This window comes from Diceros bicornis, assembly GCF_020826845.1.
Source record: "Diceros bicornis minor isolate mBicDic1 chromosome 21 unlocalized genomic scaffold, mDicBic1.mat.cur SUPER_21_unloc_1, whole genome shotgun sequence".
NCBI lineage: Eukaryota > Metazoa > Chordata > Mammalia > Perissodactyla > Rhinocerotidae > Diceros > Diceros bicornis.
This window is the reverse complement of record NW_026690885.1, coordinates 3,781,855-3,807,040: the sequence shown is the minus strand read 5'-3', so window position 1 is coordinate 3,807,040 and position 25,186 is coordinate 3,781,855. Positions and strand designations below refer to the sequence as shown.

The 25,186-nt window shown below is 36.5% G+C and overlaps 2 long non-coding RNA genes and 1 pseudogene across 2 annotated transcripts; all 3 read right to left on the bottom strand.

Annotated features, from left to right (window-relative positions):
• The window catches only part of LOC131401856 (adhesion G protein-coupled receptor E1-like), a 431,573-nt pseudogene that overhangs the window by 245,746 nt on the left and 160,641 nt on the right, over positions 1 to 25,186 (bottom strand).
• On the bottom strand, positions 146 to 4,210 carry LOC131401887 (uncharacterized). Its single transcript, XR_009218082.1, has 3 exons — positions 4,192 to 4,210; positions 726 to 783; positions 146 to 162 (listed from the first exon to the last, which is right to left on the bottom strand). It is a non-coding gene; the product is annotated as an uncharacterized LOC131401887 (long non-coding RNA).
• LOC131401881 (uncharacterized) lies at positions 4,209 to 24,104 on the bottom strand. The gene is made up of 4 exons (XR_009218077.1): positions 23,988 to 24,104; positions 14,719 to 14,782; positions 5,627 to 5,722; positions 4,209 to 4,389 (listed from the first exon to the last, which is right to left on the bottom strand). It is a non-coding gene; the product is annotated as an uncharacterized LOC131401881 (long non-coding RNA).

The window sequence follows — 25,186 nt, the reverse complement described above, 5'->3', positions numbered from 1 at the left end:
AAAAGCAATCATTTAGGTATTTCAAAAGAATGTGAAGGAAATATCAGTAGGAAGAATTTCTTGAAAAACAAGCCAACTATACCGTCTGTGGTCTGACGAAGTACTGGAGTCAGAAGGTCCTGATATTCCTTTACTTGGCTGGGATTTTGCCTCTAAAAACTCCTAAAATGTAAAATATAAAATCCAGCAGTATCTGAGCTCAATAAGCACCACAGAAATTTTACCTTAGGAAAATCTATTAGCCCAGTTATAATTATTTTGGTAATTTTCTACATAAATGATAAAAATAAAATTGAAAAAGGTAATGCAAACGTGTGTGATATTTTTTTCAGGAAATTGATTTTAGAAGGTCATGTTAGCATTTAGAATCGAAAACAGAATTTTAATTGAAATATCTCTATTTATATGTGTAAATATTATAGATATTCACAATGTTACGAATTATGGTATTCGTGCTTTCTATTCATAAAAAAACTTCTTTGCAAATATGAAAATATGTTTGCATCATTTTTTAAATAAAGTATTTCTTTAATTCTTTAAATTCTTTTACAGAAAATGATTTAATATTCACTCAGAAAGCAGAAGAGTAGCATACAAAAATGCAGAGCAGTTAACATCACTGGGTGCGGTCTATTTTCCTAGCTGAAAGGAGTCATATTTCATTTTTCTCTTCTTTAAACCACTTATATCCTATAGCTTAAATTTCAGGAGGAAAGCTCACTTACCATCAATCATCATGTAAAGGAAAAATATGGGAAATTCACATTCAATGCCATCAAATAGCTAAAACAGAAAATAAAATATTAAAAATTTCACTAAATTAACTAGAAAATTATATTAATTAGAATAATTATAGTTAGGATGTACATAAAAGATTCATTTATAGTAATAACAAAATTGGACTGATTTATAAGTAGTTTCATTGTTCTTTTTTAAAAATTTTTCTCAGAACTCTTATTATTCAAACACTCATTCATTTAATCCATCACACACAGTAGTCATTCATTCAATAAGCGTTTGTGAAGTACTCAGCAATGCCTGGCACCAACTAGACAGAGGGCTGTGAAGACAAAAAGACAGAGAAGCTGCCCTCAAGAGCTCACAGCCTAGGGGACAGGCAGGCATGTAAACGAACAACTGTAGCACCCGATGAAATCTATATACGTGATATACCAGAAACACAGGGAATGAAAGACCCAAGTCTGCCTAGGGGGTCAGGGAAGGGTGTATAGGAAAAGAGATGCTTCAGCTAATGCTTGATGGATTTCTCCAGGGAGATGAGCTAAGGGAACTCCACACAGAGAAACAAAAGTATAAACTACAGATGCATGGAAGCACAAAGTTTCTTAAAGAAACTACCAGCAATTCAGTATTTCTGGAAGAAGCAGGGAAGAAAGAGGGAAAGCTGAAGCCCAACACGGGGGCCAGGCCAGCCAGACCAAGAAGAGCCTGGCGGGTCACGCTAAGAGACTAAGACTTTGATCTGGAAGCGACACAGAACCACTGTTGAATACTGAGCAGGATCAGATTTATTCATTAGATTTACTTGCTAGATGGACAGCAGGCAGTGTTGAAGAGAGTTTTAGGGCAAGAAATGAGACCAATTGGAAGGCTGCTGGGAATAATCCAAAGAGAAAAGATGATAGCCTAAACCAAGGTTTTTCCACTTCAGCATTTATTGACATTTTGGGCAAAATAATTCTTGGTTGTAGGGGCTATCCTGTGCATTGCAGGATGTTGGTAGAATCCCTGGCCTCTACCTCCAGATGCCAGTAGCACCCACCAAGTGGTGACAATGAAAAAATGTCTGCAGATATTGTCAAAGGCCCCCGGGAGAGCAAAACTGTTCTTTGTTATGAACCACTAGCCTAAACCAAGGAGTTAATAGAGAGGAAGGTTAAATCTGTCAGCCTTGGTGAGTGACAACAAGGGGTGAGTGAGAATGAAGTGCCTAGGATGACTCTCAGGTTTGCAACCTGGGCAGAAGAGGGGGAGACGCACATAAGCAGACTGCAGGGCATCCAAGGGAGGACGTCCAGAAGGCAGGTGGATACATGGTAGGGCACTCCTGGGGAGAAGTATGAGTTAGGGATAGAGACACTAAAGTTAACAGTGATAGCTATGATTGCATGAATAGCAGAAGAGTAAGGATGGAACCCAGGAGAAGAGTAATATTTAAGAGGTGGAAGAAGAGGAACCTGCAGAGGAGACTAACAAAGACAGTGAGAGAAGTAAGCAGAGTCAGGAAGAGAATGGGGTCACAGAAAACGTTCCAAGTAAGAGAACTCAGTTAAGACACCCAAATGCCAAGGAAATAAGTGAAATAAGGCCAGAAAAGCATCCACTATGACCCAGTGACCTAAACTGACTGAAGCCAGCACAGCTCCCGGAAGTACTGGGAAGAGGAGCAGGGTTATAAGGTGAAGGAGTGAGTAGAGGCAAACGAGGTACTACACCTAGAATGGACCATGCTTTTCAGAAGTGTAGCCACAAAGAGAGAGGCGATGGGAGGCAGACAGGGGTGAGTGGTGAGGGAGAGTTTTCTGTTTGTTTTTTTAATTATGAACTTCATTGTGTTTATGTGAAGAAAAAGAAGCTGATTTGAGTTGGGGAAGCAAAACAGCGGGAAGGAAGAAGTAGGGAAGATGAGGAGACAAAAAGAAAGAGATAAAAACAGACACCTATCTATCAGGGAAGAAGACAAATGATACACCAAGAATCCTAGGAACTAAAAGAGAACAGGATGAGGTGTACATATGGAGGGTTAGCCTTAGAATGAAGAACAGACAGCAACTTCTGGGAGACAAGAGAGATGGAGGTAAGTATGGATGAAGGATAGATGCAGTGGAGGAGGCCAAACAGAAATGTAAGGCTAACAAGTAGAAAGTGAGAAGTCAAGTCTGGGAACTTGAGTACAAATGGAAAAAATTTTGAAAAGCTTATAAGAGGAGTCCCTGGCAGGGTCACATAGCAGAACTAACAAGCAGTGAAAGCAATGATGAGAACTGAAGCAAGATGGATGTCCTAAATCCGGGGTGGCATCTATCCACACTGCTGTGGCCTTTCTCAGTGGTGCTCAGCAATAGGTGGGAAATAGAGAGAGCCTGCTGGACTGATCCAAACTTGAAAGTATGCAGGGTGGTAGTTACAGGGGGTCCAGTTCAAATGTAAGTGCTGTAAATCAGCACAGGAAAGGTATTAAATAGAAAAGAAACATCTCAAGGTGTTTAAGAGATAAACGGATCTTTTGGCTTAATCTAACAGACTGCTGTAAGGTTTCAAAGATGTACACAATACAATGGCTCCTAATGCTCCCAAATGATAGTCAGTTGTGAAATTAAATAAAATGATAAATACTGTGTCTCGCTGTTCTGCAAAACTAAATGTATACTAAATTTTAAAAGAGTATTTAATTGTCAAACAAATTACAAGGTACCATGCTGCCTGGACATTTTTTATATACAGATTCATGGGATTTTCCCTATCTTCAGTGAATGAGTCAAAATTATGACAATGCTTACAAAAGTAATTTTCAATCTACCCCACTAATTGTATTCAGCAATGTGGAGGCACGCTTACCTTTTTGGGGGGTGTTATAGTTTTCTGGACAGCTTAAAAACACCTAGTATAAATCTAGATATAGTGGTACATATGTATATTTGAAATAGAAAATATTTTAAAACTAATTATTTAGAGGACTATATTTCAAAGGGAAGTGTCTAAGTGAAACAAAAAAAAAGAGCATTTGCTTAACAGATTGAAAATTGGATCACAAATAGATATTTTCTATTACATGAGACAAATGGTATGAAACAGGCAGGCAGAGTTCTGAAAGTGTGAAAGAAGAATTATTCACCCGATGAATCAATATGGCTCCATATGAGCAAATGGGCTTCACTGGTGGTAAGAGCTAACACTTATCAAGTGCTTACGATGTGCGAAGCACCAATCTAAGCATTTTTATATATACTAACTCATTTAATCCTCACAAGAACCTCAATAATAGGACCAATAATAGTAGGTACTATTATATTACCAATGAAGAATATTAACACAGAGAGGTTAATTAACATGCCCAAGGCCAGACAGCTAGTAAGTAGCAGACCCAGAAGTCAAGCCCAAGAAGTCTGACTCCTCAATCGGTGCTTTTGACCACTCTGTTATGCCCTGATATGGAATAGTTTTTGATACCTTCATTTCAGCTGGTTTGTAGCAGCGTCTGTTGGGATCTTCCAGTGATGTTCTATATCCATCTCTCAAGAAACGTTTAAATCCATATTTTCCTTTTAATTTTCTAACCACTTTATCAAGTGTCTGGCTATACAGAACTTCATCATCCAGGGCAAATGCAGGATAAGTGATGCAGGGGAGCAGGGCAGCATCTGTGTTCTGGCAGCAATAAAAAAAAAGAAGGGACTGTAAGTGCCTGCAGTGATATGATCAACACAGCCCAAGGAGAATCATGGAGATGAAAAGCCGATAAAAATAAGTCAATAAATAAGGAATAGATAATAAAAGGTAAACAAATAAGAAATAAGTCAATAAATAAGTCAATAAAAGTCTTTAACTGACAGTGAGATTGCTGTGCTGCAAGGGACACACAGACGCTTATATGGTATGGTTTAGTGAAGCTTACAGAGGAGATAAAACTTTATTCACCAATAAAGAGTATTTTCAAGGTTCAACACTGGACTCAAACTTTAAGATATTAATTAAGGCAGTGTGTAAAAATTTAACACCAATAACTAATCATTAAAACTTAGTTTCTCATAACAATTTTTTGGTATCAGTGAAAAACACAAAACAATCTAAATGTCCAACAATTAGATAAGTAAATTAGCAGCCATTAAAGTTTATATTGTAGAAACATTTATTGATCTGGAAACATGTCCATTCATAGAACCAGATTATCAAATATTATGAACAATATTCTCCCAGTATTATAAAATGAAAAGTATATATGTATATAAAAATATTTAAAAACATATAAACACAAATGTTGTCACCCTAAGATTATAACTGAGTGGTGGAATAACGAGTGGATATTATATTATTATTATTTGCTTATTTGTGGGTTTTGTTTTTCTTTTATCATAATCCTGCATTACTTCTATAAAACAGTTATTTTTAAATAATTAAATTATTCCATTTTGAGTGTTTTCTAAGAATAGAGCCATAAATAACCCCTATAAAAATCCGCAATTGCGTACTATAGGCATATAAAAGTTTATCAGACAAAAAAAATTGTGACTCGAATGAGAGAAAAGACGCATGAAAAATAATTTTATTCAAAAGGAATATAAATTATGAAAAATATTTTTCTAATATTCTGTGACAAAAAAATTCATTTTGGTATAATGTTGCTACTCCCTCCTGAAAAAATAAAAGGTCTACTTTTCTCCTGTTCTACAAAAGACTCGAAAGACAAAGCAGCTGTGTCCACAGCTCTGCTCACTTCCTGAACAAGACCTCCACAGACCAGGCAAGTGAGAGGCAACGTCTATTCTCTCTTCTCTTCTCTGCTGGCAACCTCTAACATTCTGGAACACATTCTTAGAAAAGTAAACAAAATTACATAACAATCATAAACGATAGCTCATATTAATTTATTATAAAAATATCTCACATGAGATCTTGATTCTCTGGGTAAGAGTGAGCACAAAGTTTGCCTATTGCGATTGTGAGCATCGAGATCCACAAATATAATCGACCAAGAACAGCCCTGGAACGAGAAAGAGAAAAACATTTCCTAAATTAAGAAAAAACGACTTGTAGAACATTGGGCATTTTGACTGTAAGAAATTTCACAAAAACACTAACATTGGTTGCATTGAGAGTGGCATTACAGAAGATTTTAATTTTCTTTTTTTATACTTTCAGCATTTCCCAAATTTCTTGCAATAAACATTCATTTTATAATCATAAAAAATGTTATTTTTACATTTCCCTATTTCTCCTCAGTCTTCTTATAAATCAAAATGTATTGATTATAAGATACCTAATCAATTAAGGATATTTATGTTAATAAAAATACAAATAGTTTACTCACATTTTTGACAAGGAATAAAAGAAGAACCAATTTGAGTTCACAAAATCTGAATTGTACAGTCCTAATAAAGAATGTTGATTATATGATCAAACCAAGCAAATTTAGATACAATCTAGAATTATAGATATAAAAACTACTTGATTAAAATATAGAGACAGGAGAATCTCAAATAATAAAAATGCAAATAAAAGCTAATATTCACTGTGTGTCAGGCACTGTGCTTTATGCTTCACATGGGTTATCTCATTTAATCCCCATATATAGAGGATTATTATCCCCATTTTACTGAAAAAGATGCTAAATCTTAGTTTAACAGAGCACGGGTTCAAAATCAAGTCTCTAACACAGAAGCCCACACCTTAACCACTAAGTTATACAATTTCCCACAATAAAAAATATCTTTCAAGTAAGAGCCAAAAAACTTGAACAAAAAGACAGGTGTAACAAAAAATGTCAATTGGTCTGCTAACCAAGTTAAAAAAAATTTAATATTTAGCCATTAGTGCTTTCCATATTTACGAGCATAGCCATAAGTAAACATAGCTTTGTTCTTTTACTGGGGAGCTAAACATTTTGAAAACACAGAGAATGAAACTGGAATACAAATACAGCTTCCATTATAAGAGAATACTCAGAAAAACACATGGGGAAGGGAAGAAGAGAACTATCATTCTAATTCTCACCAACTTCAAAGACGCATTCACTCTGAAACTAAAATACCTCAAATCAATCACCTAGACTGAAACTCAATGTCTAGTGGTACTAGGCCCTACCTCCAAATATCAGACTCACTATATGTACATTTTTCCTGTTAACCCATGTACATACATGAGTATTAGCTCATAAAATAGAATGATTTCTCAGGCCGGCCCGGTGGTGCAAGTGGTTAAGCGCGCACGCTCCGCTGCGGCAGCATGGGGTTCGTCGGTTCGGATCCTGGGCGCGCACCAACACACGGCTTGGCAAGCCATGTTGTGGCGGCGTCCCATATAAAGTGGAGGAAGACGGGCACAGATGTTAACCCAGGGCCAGTCTTCCTCAGCAAAAAAAGGAGGATTGGCAGATGTTAGCACAGGGCTGATCTTCCTCACCAAAAAAAAAAAAATAGAATGATTTCTCATTCATAATATCATTTCTTAAATCTGTTTTAACTCTGACGAGTAAATTAATAAATGAAGAAGAAATGAGTGAGGCTGTCATTCTACAACCAGATTAACGCTAAACTGTCCTTTCTATTATTTGAAATTCCCTAGTTTTCATATCCACTGACAAAATTGAATTCAACAAAGCTTCATGCGGTATCTGCCACTGTCAGAGTGATGTGTTCTCTGCTTTGAGGAAAACAAGATAGAACTTGACCTCTGCTCTCAAGGAGCTGACCCAGGTGATATTCAGTCCTAACCAGATGAATATTAAACAAAACAAAAAGACTGCACATGGAAGGCAATACATGACGATGTACCAAGATATGGGCCTATGTACCAAGTGAGTGGCTTAGATGAGAGAATAATAATGATAATAAATCTCTAAAGGTAACATAAAAAAAACAAAATAGGGAACCTGGGATACTTCATGGAGAAGGCAAGGACCAAAGCTAGGATCTGAATTTTTGTGGGAAGGGGAGCAGGCAGGGTAGTTAGAACAAACAGCAGAGAAATGAATAGGTATGAGATGTTGGGAGCCTGTGAATACACAAAATAACAGGACTTATAATTTATCCTTAGGCTCATAATTAATAAAGTTAATTTCATGCCAAATCAGTCTGCCTTGAACTGAATTTTTAAAAGATAAAATCTAACTAGTGTAATTTATAAATAATGAAGTGAAATAGCAAATTTGGCAATTCTTGCCATTATCTGATTAATATAAACAAGCCAATTTCTATTTTCTGGCCACGAATAAATGGTTTATTTATCTAAATTCATCAAAGTATTTGTTCAGGTTTCTTCCTCTGCCAGCCTCTAAGAAATATGCACAAAGGGAAAAATAATTTCATAATATTACTGGATTTTAACAGTGAGAGCAAATGCTAGTTAACTATATTGTGTGGCTGTCCTCTTAAAAAATATACCATGCTTAGGCATAGGGCCAAGATTCACAGGAAGATAAAATTCACCATAAAATTCACCTAAGACCATGGGCACCTATTCCTGTTCAGAAGCAAATTTTTAAGAAAGTCATCAAGGAGACCCTACTTATGGAATCAATTATCACCAACTTTAAATCATCAGACACATTAATTTTATGCCTGCAAATTTCAAAGGAAGTTTGATATGTCTGCATTGCTTTGAATGCTCTGCATAACATGAGCAATTTCTCTAGTCATTACCTTTTAGATTCTGGCCTCAGCTCATTTGTCAGTATTGTGATTTCTCCAATCAAAACCAGGAATATGAAAGGATGTTTTATATGTATATGTCACTCCAAAGTATCTGATTAACACTGTATATTTTATTTTCATCTTCCATTTCCTGAAATTATCACAACTCTACCATCATATCCTGACTCCATCTACAGAGCATATTTTAAGACTGATAGCTCAAACTGTATTCCCAAACTGTGTTTCCATGACTACTTTCTAGTAAATACACTAGAAGATGATTCAACCTAACCACTGTCATGGGGACTTGAGTTCCAATGGTGGGGAAGAGCTGCACTGAACCATCTACCCCAGACTCCATGACTGCAACAAACACTTTTGAGATGGTACCTAAAGCCAAGGGTGACATCTATGACCATAAGACACTGCTGATCTGTTTAGTCTCAATTCAAAGGGAAATGATTTGAAGGATTGTCTGGGCCTTTCTTTACCCCATCAATCACTTCTCTGAACCTGAGCTAATAGGCTTGCTGCCACATAGCATCAAAGCATAAAACAAGATGAACCCACTCAGTGTATCTACTACACATGATTTCTGTTCTTCTGAACGCAAAATCATACCACAGAACTACCATCAGGAGACTTTCTTCCCTAGTTCAGCATTAAGCTGTTCTTGAGCTCCGTGGCAGAGCCTGGAGAGCAGGATTCTTACAGAAAGGATATTTACTGATGGGAATTACCCCTCTGCATCATGGCTGTGGTGGCAATGGGCATGTAAATAGTCAACTTTTACTTACTGGCCCAACAGTAGCTTCCAGCAGCCCCTCTCACAAGCCATGCTTCTCTTTTCTACAGAAGATTCTACTCACATGCGTTAAAAGAACTTTCCAACTACAGAGCGAGGTGAACCTGAGTAGTAATTCTTAGGGTTTCAGAAAGGGGAGAGCTGAGACTCAGACCCAGGAACCACAAAACTGTTGCTTAGCATGTCTATGACATTTGCTGAGTGTGAATTATAATTTATTTAAAAATTATTATTTAAATATTGTCAAATATCACTTAAATATTATATGTCACTATATTTATAGAGAACATATTTGAAAGTATGATGAAATATGTGATTCTCATATTGATGAGTATGTTTCTAAATGCTCCAAATTAGCCTTTATTATAAACTTATCACTAAAGACATTAGGCCATTTTATCACATTTTCTTCTTAGATATTTTCTGCCAAAGAAAAATAACTTGCTTTCAAAGGGAAGATTTAAATGATAAGGTTTTTTCCTTGAATAATAAGACAAGTCTGACATTTTAAAAAAAAGAAGAAAGGAAGTGTAAGAACACATAATAACCATTATCAAAGCTAAAAGCTTATTCCACCCAACAATTTTCCATAAAAATAAAAATTAACATTTGTCTTATCTCATACACTGAAGCACAAAAAGGGCAAAAGGCAAGCCTTTCACGCTGTTTGCCAAGTGGATGTCTCATTCAGAAGTTCAACAATTAAGAAGAAAATAATGTGGTCAAAAGGTAAAAACTTCCAGTTATAAAATAAATAAGTCATGGGGACGTGATATACAGCATGGTGACTACAGTTAACAATACTGTACCGCATATTTGAAAGTTGCTAGGAGAGTCGATCTTAAAAGTTCTCACCACAAGAAAAATAAATTTGTAACTACGTGTGGGTTTGGATGTTAACTAGACTTATTATGGTGATCATTTCATAATATATACAAATACTGAATCACTATGTTGTACACCTGAAACTAATATGTCGATTACACCTCAATAAAAAAATTAAATTTTTTAAAAAAGAAGAAAATGGCTTAAAAGTTTTCAAAAGCAAATGCACAGTTCTCACCTCTAAAGGTAGAAAGCATTCAAGATTTAAGATTTCCTGTACTAATAGTTGATATTCCAGATTCATTCCCAAGTGGCTTTGGTTTAATTCCTGTTCTGCCTCTTTGTTGCATGACCAGTGAAAAGCCACCTCAACTCTGTGACCACTCATTTTGAGAGAAGGGCCCTTCCAGCTCCAAAGATCTAAGATTGTCTGAGTTGCGATCAATAGGTGTACTTTTTCAAAGCTCTAAATTAATTTAGTTAAAGACACATGATCAGGTCTTCTAAAACACTACATCAACAGTTTTTGGAAATAGCTGAGAATATTCATCTGATCTGAAATCCCTCAAATCTTGAGGAGGTTTCTATAGGTTTTCATTTGAATAAAAACATTTCTTTGTTACATTTCTTTGTTACATCAGTTCTTTTCCCAGCCACTGACTTCTAATTAGACCACAGCCCATTGAAGTACATGGAGCAATATGATAAAATGATTAAACACTGAAAAGATCATATGCACTCTTAAATGTGCTACTATTTAGCAGGTATATTTTTAACTTTGCTGTAGAGGTGGGAATTTTAACATTAACAAAGTCAGGTTTCTGTAATTCTCCACATCAGAAACAAAAATGAAAGGGAATTGGTAAAACTAGGATACTGTTTGATATTATCCAAAAAAAAGGAACATGGAGAGCTCCACTTGCAACATGTGACATCTATGTGGCTAAAGGAATAAGATATTATTTGTCTATATTTCCATCCAAAATACTCAACGAATAGTCAACTCGGCAAACATTTGGCACACAGCTCCGCTGAGAATGGACATGAGCTAACCAAGGTCAATATTAACTCTGCTTAGAGCAGTCGTTCTCATCCTCGGCTGAACATTACAATTCCTGGGCAGTTGGAAACATCTCAAGGCCAAGGTCTCCCCCTAGACCAATTAAATCAGAATCTCCAGGGGTAGAGCCCAGCAATCAGTATTGCAAATAATTCCACTGTGCAGCCAAGACTGAGACATTATGGCTGAGGAACAATTCTAGCAGTATATTTATAACTCAGAATCAGAAAGTATAGTAGAGCAATTCAGTGCTTTTAGAGTTATGGCTAAGAGATCTATGAAAGCTTCCTGGGAAAAGTAGGCTGAAGACAGAGCCCTGAAAGATGGGTAGTTAGGAAAGGTAGCATGTATACGTGTGGGCTTCTATGTAGGTGGAGGCATATATGTAGTATATATACCAGACACATAAGCAACATACACTAAGACTCAGGGACATCAAAGGAGATGGCACGATTGCAAAAAAGAGCTGACCAATACCTTATAATGTAGACACAAAATAGACACAAAACTCCATTCAGCACACTACTTGGTATGCCATGGAAGGCAGAAGAGCAAGACCTGTATCTTTCCAGACTGCTGCTGTAACACTATTGATTTAGTCCATGACTCCTCTAAGTCTCCTTGAGATACTCTCTAGAGGCTTTTCAGTCCAATCTCTTCATTTCCGTTCTTTAACATTACCAGTACTTCATTAACAATAACAAGAGATAATATTTATTGAGGGTTTGATCTTTGCCAAGCACTATACTAAGCTTTTTATTTGCATGAAAACCTTCTGAGTTAGGTCCTAGTATCATTATCCCTATTTTTTTAGATGAGGAAGCCGAGACAGGCAAACAACTAGCCAATGTCACAGAACTCACTGGTGGGAGTACAGAGCGTACAGTGAGTCTCCTGACTCCAAATACAATGCCATTCTTTTTTTTTTAATTGAGGTATAATTGACGTATAACATTATATTAGATTCAGGTGTACAACATAATGACTCAATATTTGTATATACTGCAATATGATCACCACAATAAGTCTAGTTAACATCCATCACCGTACATAGTTACAAAAATTTTCTCTCTTGTGAAGAGAACTTTTAAGATCTACTCTTAGCAATTTTTGAATATGCAATACAGTATTATTAACTATAGTCACCATGATACACATTACATCCCCATGACTTATGTTATAACTGGAAGTTTGTGCCTTTTGACCCCCTTCTCCTATTTCACCCACCCTCCACCCCCGACCTCTGGCATCCACCAATCTGTTCTCTGTATATATATGCTTGGTGTTTTGTTGTTTTAGATTCCACATATAAGTGAGATCATATGCTATTTGTCTTTCTCTGTCTGACTTAGTTCACTTAGCATAACGCCCTCAAGGTTCATCTATGTTGTCACAAATGTCAAGATTTCATTCTTTTTCATAGCTAAATAATGTTCCATTGTATAGTCATGCATCACTTGATGATGGGGATATGTTCTGAGAAATGTGCTGTTAGGCACACTGTATGCTGTTCATCATTGTGTGACTATCACAGAGTGTACTTACACAAACCTTGATTGTATAGCCTACTACACACCTATGCTACATGGTACTAATCTTATGGGACCACCATCATATATGCAGTCCATTGTGGACCAAAACATCGCAATGCGACGCATGATTGTATATATATTTACCACATTTTTTTTATCCATTCATCCATCGATGGACACTTAGGTTGTTTCCATATCTTGGCCATCGTAAATAATGCTACAATGCCATACCTTTATGCCATGTTTATGCCTTTATACCTTTATGCCATACTCCTTCCTTCCTTTCCACCTACCTATCTATCTAATATACCTATATACATACACAAACACAAACACAGACATACACACACACATATACACACACAAATTCATACATACACACGTACACACTAATTTAAATGAATGTACTGAGAGTGAGGCAAGGGTGAAAAGGAAATGAGAAGTACTGAAGGATACATGTGGGACTTCCATGAGTATGTTGACTCTTCCAGTGAGAAAGAAATGTTGACATAAGCCAAGAGATCAGTGCCAGAGGCACCAAGAATCTCCAGGAGAGGCATAATATTAATAATCATGATTTCGATAGGCTCACACCCCTCAAACCCCCATGAGCTCTGATCTCTCCATTTCTCCAGCCAGAGGTCTTGAGAGAGGAGGAAGAGTGTGGGAAGTGGGCGATTTAGTCTTGGGCACCCAAAATAAGGTGCTGCTCCCCTCTTCCCAATCCGTTCATGTCTATGTTCATTCTTCATTCTTCATGTCCTGGATGTAAGCAGAGTCCATCCTCCAAGAGGAAGTTAGAGTGAGAACAGAAGTGAGTTTGTGGATGTAGGGAGTGAAAGAGAGGCAGTTGTACTATAACACTCCAACTTAAAACTTTCTTAAATTCAAGACTTCGGGTACATAGTATTACAATTGCCATAACAAAAACCATGTTACCTTTTGCATATCTGCATAACTTTCTAAAATGTATTTTTACTGACTCGGCATTTTAATTGGTTGTTGTTTTTAGTGCCATCAAGTCCGTTCCGACCCCTAGTGACCCTGTGTACCGAAGAGCAGAACCCCGCCTGGTCTTTTTGCTCCATCCTCTCACCTTCTGGTGGTGTATCAGATAATGCTCCAATGCTATTCATAGGGTTTTCACGGCCAATTTTTTCAGAAATGTGTGGTCATGTCCTTCTTCCTAGTCTGCCTTGGTCTGGAAGCTTCCCTGAAACCTGTCCACCACGGGTGACCCTGCTGGTATTTGACATACCAGTGGCATAGCTTTCAGCATCACAGCAACACATGGCTGCCACAGTATAACAACCAACAGATGGGTGGTGAGGTTCCCTGACCAGGAAACGAACTCAGGCCACAGCAACGAGAGTGCTGAATCTTAACCACTAGACCACCAAGCATTTTAATAGCTTAGGGTTAATTATAATATCAGCTGGAAACTGCCTTTGCCCTCCCATCTTAAGAATCTTTACAAAAATTGCTAAAGACAATTAGCCTACTTCTTGATCCAGAGTAATAACCTGTATTCCTACATTTTATTCCCTTTCATTGACAACTCAATCCACGGTCACTTGATTGGGTGCAGAAACTTGTTAAAGATCTTGTTTTAAGAAAATTTAAGGCAACCCTTAGGATTGCTCTTTTATCCCGAAGAAAATGAGATTTAGACATATAATTACAGCCAGTTGAGGGTTAAACTAGGATTAAAATTTCCAATTCTTTGGCTGCACATATTACACAAATTCCCCTCTACATAAGATTTACATTAAGTTGAAACCAACATGAGAACTAATATGGAAAATATATGATATATAAGGCTAGGAATATCTAAAACTGTGAAAGCTCAACAAGAGACCTGAGGAAAAAGCTAGCGAACAAAGACAATGAGAATTCTTTATGAGATTTTTTTCTTTCTAATTAAGCAATGTTTTTTAGTTAGAAAACTAAAATTTAACCGGCAAATCATATTCAAAGGAAAGTCTGTTCAACCATGGTCTGCCACATAAATTTCAGACATTCTCTGATCATAAGGAACAACTTGGTTAATGAATGGCCAAATTAATTAAAAACATAATTCAAAAAAAAACAATCACAGTTTACTGTTACTATTGCTGTTTTTTTTACCTGGTTGCCAAAGAGGTTGAATCCATTAATTGCTTCTAGAGCTGCTTTTGCTAAGCCAACAGAGCTAAAAGAGAAAAGGAAATACTTTATAACTCTAATATATCTGGCTACAAAATAAGAACCATTATCTGATGAATATTCACAAGTAAGTTTCTTTATTAAAACTTAGAACAACTTCTGTAGGAAGAATAATGTCTAAGAGATCGCAGTCTGACATTTCACTATTTTAATTTCTCTTTTTTATAGTTAGTGATCTTCTGGGAAAAATATTTCTAAGTTCACCTTGATCTAGGCAAATGGTCATACTATTGATGGCAGTAGTTTTAATTCCAGTATCATTTATATTCACTAACTCAAGAAAAAAAAAGATGAACTTTAGAGGAAGGTATATTATAATGATATGTGCACAGTAATAACAAGGTTGCGCATCATTAGCTCAGATCAATGTAAAAGAGCTTTTCTGATATCAACTCTGAGCCTTAAAAAAAGTTCTTGCACATCATACACTTACCACAGAGTGGGGTTTAATATACCCATTCAAATACTCTTTGCTTAGAGTCCAATAAAATAGGCATTACTTTATGCTCACAAAACAACTGATCATCATACCTCTCATTTTTTGCTATATTGTTCTGTTTATAATAAAATACGTACTCCTTTGCCCTCTCAAATGCCACATACAATAGTGCTGGAAAATGGGAAGACCCAAATTTCATTAAAAATATGACTGTCATCTTATAAATAACATTTAAATATTTTAGATCTAATATCCAGTTTATTTTACTTATTGCATTTTTTCTGTTTTTATTAAAAGCAAATGCATATGCTATTAATATCATTTAAAATTAATGATCTGTCATCATTTCAGCATTTCTCTAAAGGAGTGATTATCAAAGTGTGGTCCCCAGAGCAGTAGCATTATCTGGGAACTTGTTAGAAATGCCAATTCTCACTCCTCTCCAGGAGTGGGGCCCAACAATCAGTGTTAAAAAGCCCCCCAGGGGGTTAAATGCACTTTAAATTTGAGAACCACTGTTCTAAGCTATTCGAATCATCATTATCTACATTTTCAATGGGTTGTTTACATGAAATGTTCTCAAGTATACATTACTTTTAATACAGGATAGTAAATAGGTGGGAAACCTTTTAAAATACATGGATGGGGAAGTGGAGTAGACATAAGTTTCCCTATTTCTCTCACTAAGTACAACGAAAAACCCTGGACATCACATAACAAAAATAAAAAGCCTCAGAAAGATGGAAAAGCAGACTGGCTAGGAGCCTTAGGATTCTAGGAACAACACTTGGTAAGTTCCCTGAGTTTCCTTTTTGCCTCCAATATACCAGACTTAGAGCTAAAGAAGCCAAAAACCAGGAAATGCCTGTAGGTGCATTAAAAAAAGCCCCAACAAAAGCCTGCTCTCTCTAGCCAAAGGACCAGGAAAAGGATAGCCTAGCAAAACACAATAGACAACAACCACTCAAAATTTAGACAGTTTAAAATTTAGAGAAGAACCACTCAAGAAAAGAAAACTGTGGCCCTACCCCCACTCACTCCTGTAAAGGCTAGTGGGGAACCTAGACTTCTACATTGAGTCTATAATAAGGAACTGCACCCAGCCTGCAACCCTCTCAGCTGCCATGTGGTGTCAGAGAAGTCCAAGAAGGAAGCCAAGACTTTCATTACCAATGAGTGTTAAGAAGTCTCCCCCCTCACACTTCAGCGTCAGTGGAGAACACACGGAAAGCCTAGACTTCCACACCTGCTTGCCAGTAATGAGGTGAACCTACCCTTCCTGCTGGGATGGCATCAGAGGAGGTCCAATGGAGAGTCAGTACTTTCACTAATGCCCAGCTGCAAAGAGGCCATATCCTCTCCCTGTTCCATAAGTAGAGGCCAACTGGGAATGAGTAATGAGGCACTCCTATCCTTCCTAGCCAAGGAGGTATCAGTGGAGGCCTACTGGGGAACTAGGCATCCCAACTAGACCCAGCAACAATGAAGAGTCTCCATCTTGGATATCAAAGAAAAACCTAGACTTACATTCCTACCCAGTAGTAATGAGGTGATGACCCTGCCCCCTTCCCCTGGCAGAGTGGTGCCAAAAAAATATAGCTACAATAGAAAGTTAAAATAAGATTCAGGGTGTTACAACATAATACTCAAAATGTCCACATTTCAATCAAAAATCACTGATCACGTCTAGAACCAGACCCAGCCAAACTGAATGAAAAAGGACAATCAATAGATGCTAACACTGAGACGAAAGCAATGTTAAAATTATCTAACAAAGATTTTAAAACAACCATAATAAAAATTCTTCAATGAGCAATTATAAATATGATTGAAACAAGTGAAAAGATAGAAAGCCTCAGCTAAGAAACAGAAAAGTGTAAACAAAGTTTTTACAAGTGAAAAATTACAATAATAAAAATTAAAAGCTCAGTGGACAGGATCAATGGCAGAATGGGGGAGAAAGAGGAAACAATAACCAAATTGGAAGATAAAACAATAGAAATTATCCAATCAGAACAAAAGAGAAAAAAATTGACTAGAAAAAAAAAAACAAAGAGAGCTTCAGGGACCTTTGGGGCTATAACAAAAGATCTAACATTCATGTCATTGGACTCCCTCAAGGAGAGAAGAAAAAGGGCAGAGCTAAAAAAAAAAGTACTTGAAATAATGGCAGACAACTTCCCAATTTGCAAGAAACAAAAAGCTACAGATTCAAGCAGCCGAGTGAAACTCAATCAGAATAAAATAAATATATCCATGCTAGGCACATCAAAACTTTTGAAAACTAAAGACAAAGAAAAAATCTTTAAAGTAGCCACGGACAACATTTTACCTATAGGGGAAAAACAATGGAATGACAATGAATTGCTTACCAAAAACCACGAAGGCTAAAAGGATGTGGCGCAAGTGTTTTCAAGCATTGAAACAGAAGAACTGTCAACCCAGAATCTTATACCAGTAAATATATCCTATTTGTTTATTTATTTACACAAGACATTCCCAGATGAAAGAAAAATAAGAAATCTGTCACCAGTAGATCTACCCTAAAAGTATGACTAAAGTAAGTTCTCAAAACAAAATGATTGCAAGCAACCAACCAACCAATCAACCTTGGAACAATCAAAAAGGAAGAAAAAATATAGTAAGCAAAAATATGGGTACACACGGTAGGCTTTTCTTCTCCTCTTGAGTTTTATAAATTATGTTTGACAATTACAGCAACAGTTGTAACACTGTGGGTTCTAAATGCATGTGGGAAAAATATTTATGATAACTATAATATAAATGGGGGAGGGTAACAAGACATAAATGGAGGTAAGACTTCTATATTTGCCTCCAGTGGGTGAAATAATGACCGCGGTACACTCAGTTTATATATATAATGTAATACCTAGAGCAATCGCTAAAAAGCTATACAAAAAGATACCTTCAAAATCATTACAGATAAATCAATACGCAATTCTAAAAAATGCTGAAGAACCCACAGGAAGGTAGGAAAAAGAAAACAGAGAAATGACAAGGCCTAGAACCTGAAGGAATAAAGTCCAAGCGAAAAATATGTGCCAGTTTAAAACATGTCTGCAAATTCTTTGACAGTCTTCCCATCAAGAGGTGGACTCTTATTCCCCTCACTAGAATATGGCCTGGTCTTACTGACTCTAACAAATAGAATGTGGTGGAAGTTATACTGCATGACCTCTAAAGCTAGGTCATAAAAGGCAATACAGCCCCCACCTGGCCCTCTCTTTTGTGACGCTGGACCTTGGAACCCAGCCACCATGTTGTGAGGAAGTCTATATGAAAAAACTTCATATAAGTCTTGTGGCAGACAGCTCCTGCCAAGGTTCCAGTCAACATTCCGATACCTGAGTGAGGAAGCCATCAAGCTGACTCCAACCCCACCCACAACTGATGGAAAATGCATAAAAGACCCTGAGCAGGAACCACCTAGCTTAGCTCAGCAACCCTCAGAACTATGAGAGTTAATACTAATAAAATATTGTTGTTGTTTTATGCCTCTAATTTGGGGTAGTTTATTGGCAACAATAGGTAACTAGAAAAGAACCTAAGTCAGGTTCCTAATTCTATCACGTACCCAGAATAAGTAGGCCCATCATACTCAGCCTTGCATGCTCCAAATGGAAACCAAATAGTACCTGCATAAGAATTCTAGACTCCTGGAACCTAAGGGTTAGGAGAGCCCCTAAGGGTCATCTATTCTGACAGTTCATGCCAAAACATCCATCGTCAACTGGTGTTCTTGCTTAAGAATGTGTTCCTGATGTCCTAGGAGTTCCCTTATAGCCCCCAACGCACAAACATTTACATGCATTTAACTGAGTAATACCAGAAAACCTCCACTTACAGTGTGAGGTACATGTGTTATGAAGACTGTTTGTAGTATTTTGAGAAGCGAGAATAAATAAATTATTCAAAAGGCAAATATCCAAAAGAAATACTGCACTGGAGGAGATGCACAATGTAGCTAACTCAAGGTTTTGTCTTTAACAAGACAGCTAAAGGATGAATTTGGAAATTGTCTTCTAAATAAAGCATTACAAAAACAAACAAATACTGTACCTGGACTAGAGTAAATGTGGAACTCTTTCTCTTTTAACTTTCTTTCCCAATGCAATTGGTTAAATAATTGGACTTAACTGAAATTCACAAATATGTTACTTTATTATCCACCAGTTATTTAAATCTCTGGCTACAGCAAGCTATTTAGAAACTCAAACATACTCCTAATGTGATCTTACATTTTACTGGCAAATATAATACATACTGTTGTAAGAGTTAAAAATATTTTACTAGCACAAGACATTCTCAGAAAATTAAATTATTCTATAATTAGTTACTGAACATATTAATATTAGGTGAATACTACCAGTAGAACATTCACCAATCTGATTCTTGAAAAGTGTTACCTCAACATTCATTTAACAGGGCTAAAATGAAGTGATGTTCACTTGGGAGATAGTTTGTAATAAAAGTGATTTGTTGCATATTTCAAAGCTTTTCTAGAAAAGATGATGGGTTTGGACTCAGTGATTGATAACCCACCACAGAATCCAAAAAATTCATTGACAAGCATGAGAACTAAATTCACATCCTCCTGCTCATTAACACTATGCTTTAGCTCCCTGAGCCACCCAATCATATCCCCTGAAACAGCAAGGACTTGACAGGACTATAGTTTTAATGAGTGCTGATGAATTGTTCAGTACAGCAAAAATATATAAAATGAAGCAGAAAGGAGGGATAGTTGCTTCTATCATAGTTCAATGACTGGAACATCAAAAATGATTTAAGAAGATCAAGTAGTTACTTTAAATAGCAAGCACTGTGTGGAATAAAATGGTCACTAAAAGCATCTTAAACTGAGTAAAGTGGTGATATGATGGTTACTTATCTGATATTTTAGTGATGGCTTTCTTTATTAGAAAAGCCAAGCGAATAGAACATAAAACCATGAAAAAAAAAAAAACTGAAAAATCAGATCTAAATTTCTAAATTCTCTTTGCTTCTACAGTCTTATTTGTACCGCAAATATAAGATTTAACAAAGTAAAAAAGGAAATTATGCTATTAAATAGAAAGTTCTATTTAGGAGTTAATGTTTCAAAAACTTTTCTTTCTATTTGGGCAGATATCCACATTACTAAGTTATTAAGTACAATTTTCCTTTTTCTTTCCAACAGCCAAAAAATTCAAAGTTAGTCTTGGTGAAGATTCAATTCACATCTTATAGATGACTCATCTCTTCTCCAAAACAAAGAATTTTGGTTTAAAGGTAGTCCCAAGGTGTAGGAATATCCTCACATAAATGAGGAAGGGGCAATATAAAGATTAAAATACTTTAATTCAACTTGGAGCAGCTGAGAAGACTACTTGGATACGTAATTCTGGGGGTTAAGAATTAGTGCTACAATAAATAGGTACCAAAAAGATATATGGAGGAAAATGTAATTAAATCAAATAATATAGGATTTTAAAATACATAGGCATTTGTTAAAGACTTAGAGACTGAACAAGAGAAAAGAGGAGAATTAGCTGACACAGTTCCAGACACCCTGGGAGAAAGTGAAAGGAGCATGTCACTTGAGGAAAGTCAAGTCAACAGAAAAACCAGGAAAGCAGGGAACACTTGCTTAGGAAACATTTCAAGAAAATCATAGTGAGCCTAGAGCAATGGATCCTTTTCCTAAAGCCCTGAAAAGGGTGAGGCAGCTGCTAGAATGGGGTTCAAATAAATGTAAAGAGATCACCTTTCAGAAAAAAATTCTAGGGTTTATCTAAGAAATACTAAATAATTCAAAAACTTGGACTAAAAGGGATACCAGCAAACCTGGGGCTGAAAAGGGCAGATCAGGAAGGGTCTGATCAAAGCATTAAGCTGAATCAAGCTGTACTGATTACTAAACAAAGATATACTTGAAACTTATAACAGTTTCACCAAGAGCATATACCCTACTGTTCTTTCAAACTTTAGAAAAACTTTTTAAGACTTGAAAATACAACGTGAAAGAGCAGAAACAACTTTGGACTTGGAGGCCAATCACCTGGAATCCAGTTCTGGTTCTACTACCTACTGGGTTGTATCATTTAAAGGCAGGGTCGGGGGGAGATCGCTAAACCTTCTAAACTTTAGTTTCTTCCCGTAGAAAAGGCAATAATGTTCCCTGCCCGACCTAAATAAAATATATTCTGTAACTGTACAGTGCCACAGATTGCAATTATTAAAGGACCACTGAGAATGGATGCTGAAAAGGGAGCCTCTGACCTCAGAATACTATGTGTGCCTTTTGGGGGCCTAGGGGTGGTAACCTTCTTTGATCAAGTTGCAGCTTAGAAGGGATGTGCCCAGTGTGATAAGGGAAGAAAGGAACATTCACCAAGCCAGTCGCTTTGGCCAAGGCCCTAGTGAGCACCAAGGCAACAGTCAGATTGTGCTCTGTCTCTTCTCTGACTCCTGCTAAGGAGGACCGTATAGTACACAGCTAGAGGCAAAGAAAGCCAGAAGGCAAAAAGGGTGGTATGGGTACTTACAGCAAGAGTTACTGTATACTACTTCAGGCTGTCTGAAATGAGGAGGACAGCTTAAGGATATAACAGGGTATTGCACTAAGCAGTAAAGATCAGATCCAACCAGGCACAGACAGTTCTGGGATGTCTTACAGCAGCAACAGGCTAAGCAGCAGCTCCACATTCCACTACCCAGGCCTGAGCACAGAAAGATACTGGTCTCCCACCACTACTGCTATCAATGCGTCCATCAGCGCCAAGTCCGCCTGCAGTGTCAAAATAGACCCTTTTGGCACCAGAGGTGACACATCCAAGAAGGCTTGTGGAGATCTGAGGTCAGACACATTTGAAAAAAATGTTTAAAATTCTTATGGAGAATTGTAAAGTAGTATACCATAGAAAATTAAAAGATCAATGTTAAATGTATAAAACCCATCATCCAAACCTAATGGCAAACTTCATTACCCATCCATTTGAATATAATTGGCCTGCTACAATTAAGATTAATTTTGCATGCAAAAGGTAGCAAAGAACATCATATAATGATCTTCCAAGCCTTGAAATACAATCCTTAATGGTTCAATTAAAGATTAGCACCTTAGTTACAAGAAAACAAGTTGGAGCCTGTTTTTTCACTAGAAACCTTCCAACACCTTCACTTTCTAGGATGGTATCTTTCACCCAAGGTTCTTTCTGAGTTTACTACACTTTTTATAAACAGAAAAAACCCTACTCCAAATATTTTATACTGAAAATAATGTCAGTGGGATAACATTGGCATGTATCAAACGGTTATTAAAACGCAGATAAAAGGTCTGATAAATCATAAATGCTAGAAAGGTAAATTTTTAAAAATCACCTTTTCTAATCAAATCCACTTTCTTTCTTGTAATTTGATAATCTGGAAAATGTTGAGAACTTCATTTGGATTATGGCTGAAATATAACATTATCTTCCTATTTTTAATATTTGCCAGAATTTGTTTAATGTCTGAACTGAACTTTCCCACAAATTATTTCTCCACTTCACTGACTTCTTCACTGATTGCTACTATTCTGCTGTGTACTATAAAAATGCCTCATATGAATCATAAAACTTACAGAAAAATGTTTGTATTTTAGTTAACCAGAGTTAACTGAAGTCCTTTTTGTTTCAATCTTTGTTATTAAAATATTCTTAAATGTGTGAGTACACTTGTATTCTAGTGCTCACTTATGCCAGGTATTCAAATGCTTTACATATATATTAACTCAATCATTATAACAACTTTATAAAGTAGAAACTATTATTATCTTCATTTTATAGATGAAGAAACTGAGGCATGGAGATGATACACAGCTAGAGATCTGGAGCCAGTTTCTACATCTTAGTTTATATCTTATATTGGCTTAGTTTTCTGTTGATTAGTTCTTCTACCCAAAAAAGTATACAGCTGTGGATTCCTCTTAACCAGTGTTTCTTAAACTGTTTCTCTACTTCAAGTTTCAATGATCTAAACTGACCTATAGTTAATCACCTTTAAATTCTTAAATCTTTTAGTGTGAAATGGATAGGACTCACTGAGCTACACTTTTTAGTTAAAAGATGACCTCCTGGGCAAAAATTTACAACATCTGAAAGGTGCAATCAGTCATTAAAACTATTTCCCTCACCCTAAGGAGTAAAGGAAACTCATAAACTACTAACATAAGTTATCAACTATTCTTGTTTATTCAAACCCCCTAAACCACAGCTCAAGATGGTGACCACACCTCTCAGAGAAACCAATGAATGTTAAGTTTTATATGAAGGGTATAAGTATCTCTGATTAGGACAAAAATCAGCTCTATAACATGGAAGGGAATTTTACATGCAATGTATATACATAGGTGTTTGGCAATTTTAATTTCCTTGATCTTTCAAAGAGTGTCATTGTAAAGAGGAAAAAGAAAATGACTTGGCTGAGCAGCAAGGTCAAGCCGTGGACTGGAGGCTGATATGCATGTACTAACACCACGGGAGGCTGGGAAAGACACCCTGCTCCTTTCCTGCATCTGTTTATGGGCACTGAGAGCAGACTCTTCTGGTTTAATTTTAAGTGAATTTCATCTGCATCACATAGGAAAAAAAAAAGAGATGAAATTAACATAGAAACCACAGTTCCCATCTAATACTTTTGATTTTTATTCATATTCAAATTCCACACATTTAAATTAAAAAAAAAAAACCCTTAGAAATAAACAAATTACCTCGAATGTAGCTCTGTGCTGCCATTATTATATTTGCTTCCTCTTTCCCAGACACCAAAATCAGGCACACGGTAAACTCTTTCTACACAAAATACAAGGTTTTGAATAAAAGAGACCTAAAAGAAACGAAATAAAACATAAGGACACATGCAGTAACAGGATCTTTCGATACTGATAAGAACAATTAGATACCGTTTGAAAACCAAATACATACTTGCCTACTAGCACTTTATTACCATGTTGAAACTCTTGTGATTATTACATTACTATTAATATTCTGCTATACCTGGCTTTTCAAATATAAAGCTTAAAATGAGAACTTAATATTATACCGTACAGATACAGAATTTAAATCCTGTCAATGCTCCAACGATAATTCTTCAATGATACACTTATTACTGTTCATGACTACTGTGCATCTTAAGAATTAAGAAAAACATAAAGCACTCTTTTATACTAGATGATAATATTTGGAATCTAAAATAGCCATATGAAATGTTAAATAAGCCTAAAACTTGAGAGATAAAAAGGTATTTCTCAGTTCTGCAACGAGCCAGTCCCATGTTGAATAAACCAGGAGTCTTGGGTCTATTACTCCTGGAATCTAATTTTCCTCCTGCCTTTTCGACAGCTATAGGTACCCATTCTTATAAACTCAAAGCTTGCACTTGGAGGTAGGCTCCAACCAACAGGTCAGGAGTCACAGCTTCCATGTAAGGATGTCAAATATTTGATGAAGTTTACACTCTCAGAAGTAACTACGGAAAGCAAAGATTACGGTCAGTTCTTATTTAATAAAACTTTAGTCATTTTAATAAAGGCAATATCTTAAGTGGGCTATGGTCCTGATTATAGGGTTTTTAATTTAGTCATCATGTTTGGTTCAATAAGACAAACTGAATATGTGCATCGAGCCTAGCCTTCATCTCAAGATCCCTCTCAAGTGGCAATATATATTCCCAACTGCCACCCTACACACACATAATTAATATAATGTATATACCTTCAGAATGACAGAATAATAACACTGAAAACCAAGGTAAGGTCCCACCAGTAGACCAGAAACTTTGAGAAATTACAGGAAGACAGAAAGCAGTAGGAAGGAATTGATCAAGAAATCAGAACAGGAGCCGGCCTGGTGGCGTAGTGGTTAAGTGCGCGCGCTCCGCTGCGGCGGCCCTGGGGTTTGCGGGTTTGGA